A 12,011-nucleotide genomic window follows, 5' to 3' on the forward strand; every position below is an offset into this window, starting at 1 on the left:
TCACTCCGCAACATTGTCCGGCTACGTGTGTTGCTATCCTTACCCTTATCTTTACCTCATATTAAGCATCGTATTCGATATTTGACTAAGTTATTACCTCGTACCAATCAATGCATGCCTATTAGATAGTGTACACTAAATCTATGTTGATAACTCTTTTCATATTATCTACCTCCTTGGTCCGGCAAGTAGCATTAAGGCGAGTTCTAACGTTGGCCATTCGTTAAAAAAGACTTCTAAGCGAAAGAATTATTAATACATGCAAGACACTATTCTACAATTGTTATTTTAGTTAGGTTTTATCTCATTATTTGCCTATGGTTCCCACAACCCTCGTTGTGGAGTTTAGTTATCCATAGTCACAATCACAATATTCAAATATATGATATAAGAATTCATTTACTTACTTCAATAAAAAAGAGTAAAATCTGAAAGTTCGCTTGATTAATCAACAAAAATCACCAACAATCACTTACAAGAATCTCAAAGTAATCAAGAATCTCACAAAAAGTCTAATGATAATCAAAGACCTAACCAAATAACCCAGAGTCTAACCTCAAAAACGAGGTTTTTCAAACTATTTATAGAAAATAAAAACCTAATTAAATAAGAATTCTGTTAGCTGGAAATCTGTCTAAACGCGGCAGGGTCGACGGACCTCGTGACGGATCGTCGTGGTTACGACGGACCGTTATGGACTTCCTCGTCGCATACTTGTGCAATTTCTTCTGCTGCTCTCTTCATTACCCTCGACTCTAAGTACGACGAATCGTCACAGGCACAACGGTCCATCAAGGGTCTTCTTTTAAAACACTTAAACTCTTGGAATATGGGTACTGGGACTACTTCTCTGAACTTCATGATGAACCTGCAGGACGGACCGTCATGGACTCCGTAACCCCACATTTGGTCAGACTTCCCATCTTCATTCAGCAGCTGCACTATGCTGCCACCTACGGACCGTCACAAGCTCCGTAGGTGGTCTCTTCTACGTTTCTTTGCTAAAAAAACTCCGCATTCATCTTTGGACAGATTTTCCTGCAAAAAAGGAGAAACTTATATAAAAATTAGTACAAAAAAGGCTTTTGTACATACTAAATTTAAGGAAAAAGTGTTAATAATACCGTGAAACCATGGTATATCAACACCCTCAACGTAAATTCGTTGTTTGTCTTCAAGCGATGCACTATGACTCAATAAACAATCTTTGTTCAATAGTATTCATGTTTTATCCTTTGCAATAATTTTGATATCAATCCCGATTAATCTCATCATATTTATGCATGCTATCACTACAAGGATTGAATTATGTGGAATCAGACCATGACATAGACTCACCATGCACTAACACCTATCCTTTTCAATTTCTCACCGAGGTGTTAATATTTTCGGTAATACAACTAGTGTCCCCACTTCAAAAAAAAATCCTCATTTTTCACACAATGATTTCAGTCTGAGTGAAAGGATTACTTTTCAACACTCACTCTCAGAAAAAATTCACACTCATTCATAACTATTGCCATAAGCTTGTCCTTATTTTCACTGCTTTAAGTTTGCTATACAACCCTTAGGATCACGATAGGACTTTCGTAGCTTATAACATAGGCTTAGGTTTAGGTAGGGTATAGTTAGGTATTATTTAGTGACTTTTTTGCCCTCCTTGACATATCGACTAAATATAGCATATTCTATCATTTTATTTTGCCCAGTTTCCCACATTCTTTCACCTTGTTATTTTCCCTTTTTTTTCTTCATTTGTGTAAGTGACTCTTTACTTTTCTTGGTTGTATATTATTTTTTTTCATTTTTACTATTCTTTCAACTAATCCTTGAGTCACTTTACTTTTGTTCTTTCTCTCTCTCTACTCTTTCAACCCCACTTTGCAGAGCATTCCTCATAATAGCCACCTTCAACTCATGGATTTGTCATGAGTCAAAGTACAAAATACCCAAAGTTGGGTAAGGGCCATAACGAAGGTTGTTTACTGCATTAGCCATGCTCAACTTATGCTTTTGGCATAAGCGGAGGTCCACCTGTCCAAGGAGGGACCAGGGCCAACACATTATTCCTGGAAAAGATCAACTGGGGTGAAAAAGGAAGGTCTAATTTAAGCTTAGATCATTTGGTTCAAAGAAGGATAAATTTCATTTGGTTTTATTTTATTTAGGATAAAAATGGGCTATATTGAATAAAGGCCTATGATCCTTTCCTAATTGTCTTTCACAGCTTACTTTTAGCAGGACTAACCAGGCTAGTTCTAGCTCAGTACAAATAGTGAACTATTAAAATCTTCCTCACACTAACTTGACATCTCATCACTCTACGAGATTATCAGACACCTAATTCGAATTTTAGACTTAGGTAATGCAGTTGTGTACCTCTATGTCTTACTTAGAGCCACACATTATCAATTACTATGCCTAGTCATGCATCATTTTCAAACTTATCAGGATATCATTTTAGCCATCATGCACCAGAATTAAACTATGTACACTTAGACATGCCGGTTAAACAGAAAAAGTAATCAGTCCCTTGGGGAAAAATTACACAGGAAAGAAAACCCCAAAAGAGGATACTGAAATTGGGCTACTCAGACTTTACCCTAGCACTCACTTTCCATTTACCCCACCCCAATAAAAAGACATGGAATTTTCCCCAATGCATAAAAAATTGAAATACTAGAGTTGTAGGTGAAGCAAACCTGGGGCGCAAAGTGTCGTCGATCAGCAAGATGGTTATTCCGCTTCCCAGGAACCCACTTCCTCCGTAATCTGGAAACCCACAACGTTTTCTTCAGAAACAACCGCTCTATCAGCAGTTCCTCCCGCAATCTCCACAGTTCAAGAGCTAGACACCGCAGCCGCTAGCTCTCCTACTCTCATCTGGGGCACCTTTTCCTCAGCAAGCGAGGCTCTCCTCGCAGCCTCCATATCACGGCGCTCCTTCTTCCGTGCTTGCGGCTCATCCTTCGATCGACCCCTACGCCTCTTGGCATGCTTCAAAGGGGGAGGTGGTGGAATCTTTGAGCTGGCGAATAGAGCCGCCAACACTGTGCTTCAGCAGGATCGACAGAAGGGGTCTCAGACTCAAGCACCCTAGCCTCTAAGATCATGTCAATATCTGCGCGAAGACTGTCGACCGCAGCCAGAAGGGTAGACATATCCACCAAAGGATCTGGCTGGGACAGCACCCGCAACTCAAAAGCATCCAAGCGCTTGTGAATCTCATCGATCTTCTGCTTTGTGTGCTGGACCATTTTCCGCGCTAAGCGCTCTTCTGCCTCGATAATAGACCTCTGCATCGACGTCTAAATATGATGAAGAAGTGTAGCCATTTGCGCCACTAATTTTTGGACCGTTGCAAGAAGGACTAGAGCGGGTAAAGGGGTTGTGCGAGAGGAGCTCAGGGCAGTGCTACTACCCGAGATAGACTCGATCGGGGTAGTGTAAGTGGAAGCCGCCAGTGTAGCCGTGCGGGCTTGGGCTACCGTATCAGCCAGATCGTCAACAAGTGGGGGCAGCTATGGACGTGGCCCTCTGCGTGGATCCAAGTCATTGGCCTTATCTCTGATGAGGCTGACATCAACAGTGCCTAGAGGGGTCTTGAGCTTATCAACGTTCCATTTAGGCACACTTGCAGACCTGCAGAGAGAAAAGATAATGCAAGGGAAATGGTAAGTAGTTGTGACCTTAAAAGCCCTCTCGTGCCTGACTGCATGTAGAAGCCAAGCAAAATCCACCTCGAACCCGTACCTTCACTGCCATCAATATTGCTCGATCTTATTTAACGATATTATCGGGGGCTGTGGGGGAAAGGCAGTGGCGGACAATCCACCACAAAAACTTTGCCGTGAAAGTAAGGTTGGCCTTCTTGATGGCCCCCTTCGGCTCGGTTACCCATTCGGCACCCTCTCCATCAACGGACAAGTGCAGGGCCATCCACCTCTTTGTATTCTCTCTTAGTGATGGTTCACGCAGGAATTGGTCATCTTTAACAATCTGTCATCGGTAGTCAAACTCTATAGTGAGAGGGGTCCGATTAGCATCAACACCCTCGCCGTATGGAAACCGGCATATGACAGGCAGGGATATATCGACCTAAACGCCCCATTCTCGGACTTGCTCCAGTGGGGTTTGTTTGGCATGGGCAGCCCCCCTATAAATCTGTGATCGGAGAGTCGCTACGTAGGATGCATAAAACTCTTGGACAAGCTCTTCACTATAACGTCCCAACGGACATGGTGTCCACTTCAGTCGATGTCTTGTGTACAGATTGTCGATCTCACGAATCATCGGGAGACTCCCTCTAAGGACCCGCCACTCCAATGTGAATGTTCGAGTCATAACTCCTTTGTCATTCAGGAACTTTGCATCGGAGTAGACTTGAAATTGCCCGTTGACACACCACCGGTTGGGCTGGTCATTAGCCGAGGTGAGGTCGTGAGCTGGTGAACCGGATGTGGATTCCGAACTGTCAGCCTCATCAGACGAGGCCGATGCTGCAGCGGTGGCAGGTGCGGGAACCTCAACAGAGCCAGTGGCTTCCTCCCTCCACGAAACTCCTAAGGATTTACACGCTCTTTCTTCATTGGTGGCTGACCCAGACGGTGTGTCGGTGAGTGTGTTCTCCTCATCAGACAATGAGGCAGTGACTACGCCGGACTCCACCTTCTTGGGTGTGGATCTGGACGCACTTGCAGCACAGAAAGGGGTGGAAGTGCCTTGGGGCACGTACTCGGGGTCATGCTCATCATTAGAGCCAATGACCAGGAGTTTAGACGGGGCGAAAGACTTCTATTGCCCGCGTGCATAGACTCGATGTTTTTTTGTTGCCATAGTATATATTACCTGTAAATGATCAATATTAGTACTAGAAGTAGCAAACTAGACAAGCAAAACCATACAAAAAAATTAAACTAAAATGACGGGCCACGTGATGGCTCGTCGTGACTATAAACGACCGTCATGGGGTCCGTCGTATCTTACTTGGACTGTGTTTATATGGAGAACCCTGAAGGAGAGTCTATGACAAGTATGACGGTATGTTTAGGATGGACCGTCACAAGTACGACTGTCCGTTATAAGTGTTCGTCAGAGGACAATTGAAAAATATATGGAGACCCTTAGGAGAGAGGTCTCAGACTATCATAACGGTCATGAAGGACGGACCGTCGTGGGTATGACGGTCCGTCGTACTTTTCCGTTTGAGGACACTTAAGAAAATAGAGAGAGACCCTTAGGAACAAGGTCTCTGACAACGAAAACGGTTGTGCAGGATTGGCCATCGTATGTATGACGGGCCGTCACATGTGTCCATTGAAGGACACTTAGAAAAGGGGAGAGACCCTCAGAGATAGGGTCTCTGACAACCAGAATGGTTGTGCAGGAAGGACCGTCGTGGGGATGATGGTCTGTCGCATTGTCCATTGGAGGACACTTGCATAAAATTGGATAGTGGGGTGTTAGGGCTTTAAGAACGGACCCAATGACGGTCCTTCGTGGGTATGACGGTCCATCATCAGGGTCTCGTTCTGTAAATCAGTGAAAGAACTGGGGGTGCCCCGTTCATCCCGATGACCCAAATTGAAATGATAGTGTTTAAACCTACATTTTTCTAACCCAAATGCCTAGTACACTATCAATGCTAAAGCACCTATTCTAGGGTTTTAAATACGGATATTTTGAAGGTTTTTAACCTAGGTCAGAAATAATTTAATATAAAATGAAATGAACATATCAAGAAGAACTAGGCTAATACTAATTGATCAACAAAAATGCAATATAAATGAGTAGAAATTGGAGACACATACTTGAGAATTTGAGAAAAACAAGAGGGAAAGGTACTTGATGATCAAGTAGACGCCCACAGCAGCAGCTCTTTCACTAGTAGATGATGGCGTTTAGGATTTTGGGAAATATGGGGAAAATGATCGGTAGAAGGGAGAGATGGTTTTGGAAGTTTAAAAGGGAGGGAAATAGGAGGAAGAGTAAAGGAATGGGGTAAAATGAAGGGTTGGGGGTTATAAATGTTGAATTTTTTGTTAAAACCCCCAGCCGGGTCGGGTCGGGTATGCCTCATTAAAGACGCGATGACACTCTGTCTCATATGTGACGGTCCGTCATTAGTTCAGTCGTGTGTGCCCTAGTTTGAAAGTAACAGAAATACGTACCTAGCACGACGGATTCATGCAACGGTCTGTCACAACTGAAACAGTCCGTCGTTTTATCCGTCAGTGACATTTGTAGAGTAATTTTCTGAAGAATTTCCTGGTCATGTGCTGGCAAATTAAAAAACCATTAGTAGAAAATGCTACCATTACAAGAAAGAAAAACTATAAGTATTGGGTTTTCTCCCAACGAGTGCCTGATTTAACATCGCGGTACGACTGAGAACACATGATTACTTATACTTCATCAAGATAGTATAACTCAATCACTTCATTCGCCGATTCAAGATGCTCGAGATAGATTTTTATGCGTTGTTCATTAACCTTGAACCATACACCCTCCTTATTATCCAACTCAACTGTTCTATGAGGGAATTGTTGGTTAACCAAGTAAGGACAAGCCCATTTGGACTTGAGCTTTCCCGGAAACAAGCACAACCTAGAATTGAATAAAAGCACCAAATCCCCCACCATAAACTCTCGTTTTTCAATTTTTTTGGCATGGTACTTCTTCATCTTTTCTTTGTATAGGGATGAGATTTCATAAGCTTTCAGGCAAAATTCATCAAGTTCATTCAACCCAGTTAACCGTTGTTCTACAACTTCGATCCAATCCATTTTCAACTTCTTCATAGCCCACATGGCTTTATGCTCTAACAAACTGGAAGACGACAAGCTTTCCCATATACAAGTTTGTATGGAGACATGCATATGGGAGTCTTATACGCTTTCCAGTAGGCCCAAAGGTCATCATCAAGCCTCCTTGACCAATCCGTTCTACTAGCATTCACTGTTTTTGACAATATCTGTTTTATCTCCCGATTCGACACTTCAACTTGCCCACTAGTTTGATGGTGGTAAGTAGTGGCCACATTATGGCGAACCCCATATTTCTTCAATAACCCCTTGAACAATATGTTGCAGAAGTGGGAGCCCCCATAACTAATAATTGCCCTTGGGGTGCCAAAATGAGAGAATATATTCTTTTTTAAGAATGCAGTGACACTCTTTCTTTCATTGTTTGCGAGGGCGATGGCTTCGACCCATTTATATACACATTCAACCTCTACAAAAATGTACTTCATTCCATGAGAACTCAAAAAAGGGCCCATAAATTCAATACCCCAAACATCAAATAACTCAATCACAAGAATAGGGTTTAGAGGGAGTTCTTGCTTTCTTGAACTACCACGATCTTGTTGGCATCGATCACATGCTTTAACAAACCCATGAACATCTTGATTAAGAGTTGGCCAATAGTAACCACATTGTAATATCTTATGAGCGGTTTGTATACCGCTATGATTTCCACCAACGGTTGAGGAATGGCATTCTTCCAACACACTCAACATCTCACATTCTGGCACAGAACGCCGAATAAGACCGCCGGCACAACTCCTATATAAGTATGGTTAATCCCAAAAGAACTTTTTCACATCGTACATGAACTTTTTTTCTTTGATGAAAGGACAAGTTTGATTGAACAATATCACAAGCTAGATAGTTCGCAAAATCTGTGAACCATGGAATCAAGTCTTGTGAAGCAGCCAATACATGCTCATTGGGGAAATATGATTTATGATAGTCTTATCCCCAAACACTATCATAGCGTCATCCTTTAGACGGGAAAAATGATCACCAACTTGATTTTCAGTTACTTTTATATCAATCACTTCAAAGTCAAATTCTTGGAGCAGTAATACCCAATGAATCAACCTAGGTTTTGCATCCTTCTTTGGCATCAAATAACTCACTTCTTAGTGGTCAGTATGCACTATAACTCTAGTACCTAGAAAATAGGAGCGAAATTTCTCGAAAGCAAAGACTACTGCAAGGAGTTCTTGCTCAGTCACTGTGTAGTTCTTCTGCTCCTCATTTAGGGCTTTACTATCATAGTAAATGAGGTGGTGGATTTTCTTCTTTCTTTGTCCAAATACTACACCAAGAGCAACCGCACTAGCATCGCACATCACCTTAAATGGTCTGTTCCAATCTGGAGAAATAATGATAGGTGCAGACACCAATGTTTCTTTTAGCTCACTGAATGCTTTAAGACAGGATTCATCAAAACCATATTTTAAATCTTTCTCCAGCAGTTTGCAGAATGGATGTGCAGTCTTTGAAAAGTCTTTGATGAATCTCTGATAAAAACCCGCATGCCCAAGAAAGCTTCTCACACCTTTCACAGAGATCGGTGGGGGAAGTCTCTCTATTACCTCGACTTTAGCTCAATCAACCACTATGCCCTTTTTTAAAATGCGATGACCCAAAACAATACCTTCTTTAACCGTGAAATGACATCTTTACCAATTAAGTACTAAATTATAGTATTCACATCTCCTAAGGACCTCTGATAAATTGTTCAAACACTGCTTGAGTGAATCACTAACCCCAGAAAAATCATCCATAAAAACATCAATAGTATCTTCCACCATGTCGGAAAATATCGACATCATACATCTCTGAAATGTGGCAGGAGAATTACACAACCCAAACGACATTCTTTTGAACGCAAAGGTCCCATATGGACAAGTAAAAGTAGTTTTCTCTTGATCTTCTGGTGCAATAAAAATCTTACTTTACCCCGAATATCCATCAAGAAAATAGTACCACCCTTTTCCGACAAGTCTATAAAATATCTTATCTATGAAGGGCATAGGAAAGTGATCTTTTTCAGCCCATGAATTTAATTTGCGGTAATCCATACACACCCTCATTCAAGTAACCGATCTCATTGGAACAAGTTCATTTCTTTCGTTGGGGACCACAGTCATTCCCCCTTTCTTAGGTACACATTGAACAAGGCATACTCAAATACTATCGACGATCGGATAGATTACTCCGGCATCCACCACTTAACGATTTCCTTCATCACGACCTCTTGCATAGGAGGATTTAAGCGTCTATGGTTCTCAATACTTGGCTTATGATCAGGCATGAGTTTGTTTTTATGAGAGAAAATACCATGAGGGATCCCAATAATGTCCGCAATAGTACACCCAATATCTCTTTTGAACCTTTTTAGCACTTCAACCAAACACTCAACTTGTTGTTCATTCAGGTCTGATGCAATGATTACATGCAAAGTGTCACCATTTCCTAAGAATTTATACCTGAGATGAGGTGGGAGAGCTTTAGTTCTAACTTTGGAACCTCCTCTATAAATGGTTTCGCGGGTGGGGACTCGCGATTCCGGTTGGAGCTCACCACTTGTCCTCATGGACCTACAAATTTTAAAGGTCACTTCCTCATTGTTCAACCAATATTTCATCTGCCCGTTTTCCATATCAACTAAGGCTCTACCTATAGAAAGGAATGGCCTCCCAAGAACGATAGGCACTTCAAAATAGACTTCACAATCAAGAATAACAAAATATGTCAAGAATATGAATGACTCCACTTTTACTAGCACATCATGGAGTATCCCTATAGGCCTTTTCACTGTTCGATCAGCCATCACTAGTAGCATCGCAGTGGGCTTTGGGTAATCCAAAACACCACCTTTTTGTAAATTGAGAGGGGCATGAGATTTATGCTTGCCCCCAGATAACATAATGTTTTTGCAAAATCTAATAGCCCGATTGTACAAGGAATAGTGAACGCACCCGAATCTTCTTTCTTTTGTACCAGAGATCTTGTAGCAATAGCACTACAGTGCTGCATTCTATCATCATCCTCGAAAGTGACTGATCTTTTCTTTGTAACCAGATCTTTCATAAACTTGGCATTACCGGGCATTTGTTCAATAGCTTCTACCAAAGGGACAGTGATAGAAAGCTGCTTCAGCATTGTTATAAAATGCTGATATTTACCATCCTCAGTCTTTTTCAATAATGTTTGAGGAAATGGGGGTGGTAGCCTAGGCATGGGAGTTACCTTTTTAGGCACTTCAGCATCTTTTTCAGTGTTATCCTCTACTTCACCATTAATATCTACCACATTATCAGTATCCTTTGTCACCTTTTTCTCATTAGTTGGCATAGGTGGGTCAATGGTTTGCTTGCCACCGCGAGTAGTGATTGCCATACAATGTCCATCATTTTTTAGATTTTGGACAGTGTTGCTAGGAAGAGTGCCCGGTTGCCGTGTGTTCAGAGGCCTAGATAATTGGGTCAATTGTAACACAAGTTGTTTAATTGATATTGCATGTGTATCGACTTTTTTCCTAATACATGATAAATCATTGCTCAACTCTTTATTGTTCTCATCACTAGCATCGAACCTCCTCATAATTTTATGCAACATATCCTCAACTCGCGCCATACTAACTCAACTATCCCTAGGAGTAATATCACGATTTTGAGGAGGAACATAGGGCCCATTCCAATCATTTCTATTACCATAGTTACCCCTGTTGAAGTTGTTGTTGCGGCTATAGTTTCCATCTCGGACATAATCACCCTCACGGTTGTAGTTACCATAGTTCAAACCTTGGTTCCCTAGACTTTGGCGTCAATTCTCTTGATTAGAGCCTTGGGCACTTTTGCGGAAACTCCCCGTCTTCTCATTTACCTCATAGGAATCCTATTCATAATAACACTCATCATTTTGTGGCGGTGTTTTCGACAAGTAGTTTACTATATTTATCTTTTCTACACCCCAGTGACATGTTTTAGTACCAACCAAAGATCAGCTCTCATCTGAGACATTTCATCATGAATCTCATCTGTGGCTGGGTTGTGAATGGACTGTACTGCGAAGGTATTTATCCCGACATCTTACTTCCTATTACTTCAAGCTTTATTATTCCGGGAGATTTCTCTAATTTTTTAGCAATCTCAACATAAGCTCACTCCCTATAAGATCCTCCTGCTATAGTGTCCAACACTGCATTATTATTATCAATCTGTCCTTGATAGAAGTATTTCTTCTGTGACTCATCATCTATGCGGTGATTTGGGACACTTCTAAAGAACGAAGTGAATCTATCCCAAGAACTACTAACTGAGTCTCTTGGTAGTGCCACAAACTTGTTCACTCTGTCTTTGTGGTTTAGTTTCTTGGGGATCGGATAGTAGCGTGCTAAGAAGACTTCCCTTAGTTTGTTCCAAGTTAAAATTGAGTTATAAGGGAGATCAGTGAACCATATAGCAGCCTGTCCCGTCAGTGAGAGAGGAAACACTCTAAGACCAATTACATCCATATCAAAGTAAGGCCTCCCTACAAAGCTTTTAGACACTACCCTTACCTTAGCTATATGGGCATGTGGATTCTCAGATAATATCCGTGAAAACAAACCTCTGGCAGTGAGCATTTGCATCAGGCTACTAGTTACCACAAAAGTATGGCCTGGTGGTAAAGGAGACAAGACAAGTGGCCGATCAGAGTCTGCTATGTTGTCATATCCTCTGTAGAATGCTTGGGGCTGTGGAGCGAGATTTAGTCCCCTCTGTTGGTGTTCACCCAGAGCATCGGGTAAAAACTGACCATGAACATCAACCGGAGCTGGGATGTTCTGGGTTGGATCATTATGTTTAATTCCCAAGTTTCTATTCATGTTGCGTAATGTACGCTCTAATTCGTGATCGTAGGGAAACAAGGGTTCTGTTCCTCTCCGTGTATTTGGCATACAAGGAGGCTGGTTCTGCACAAATGAAAAACAATAAAACAAAGTAAAATCAAGAAAATATCAACTATACTATAGTAATAAGTTTAAGTTAATCTAAAAGCTATAATCCCCGGTAGCGTCGCCAAAATTTGATACCCTCAAACATACATGTAAAATAAGAACTAAAGTAGTCGTGTCAAGTAAATAACCCAACTAGTGAAGTTGGAATCGTTCCCACGAGGAAAATAGGTTTGGCATAACTTCAATCTACTATTACTATTGTTCAGTCAATTAGT

Source organism: Solanum lycopersicum, chromosome 7, assembly GCF_036512215.1.
Source record: "Solanum lycopersicum chromosome 7, SLM_r2.1".
NCBI classification, from domain to species: Eukaryota; Viridiplantae; Streptophyta; class Magnoliopsida; order Solanales; family Solanaceae; genus Solanum; species Solanum lycopersicum.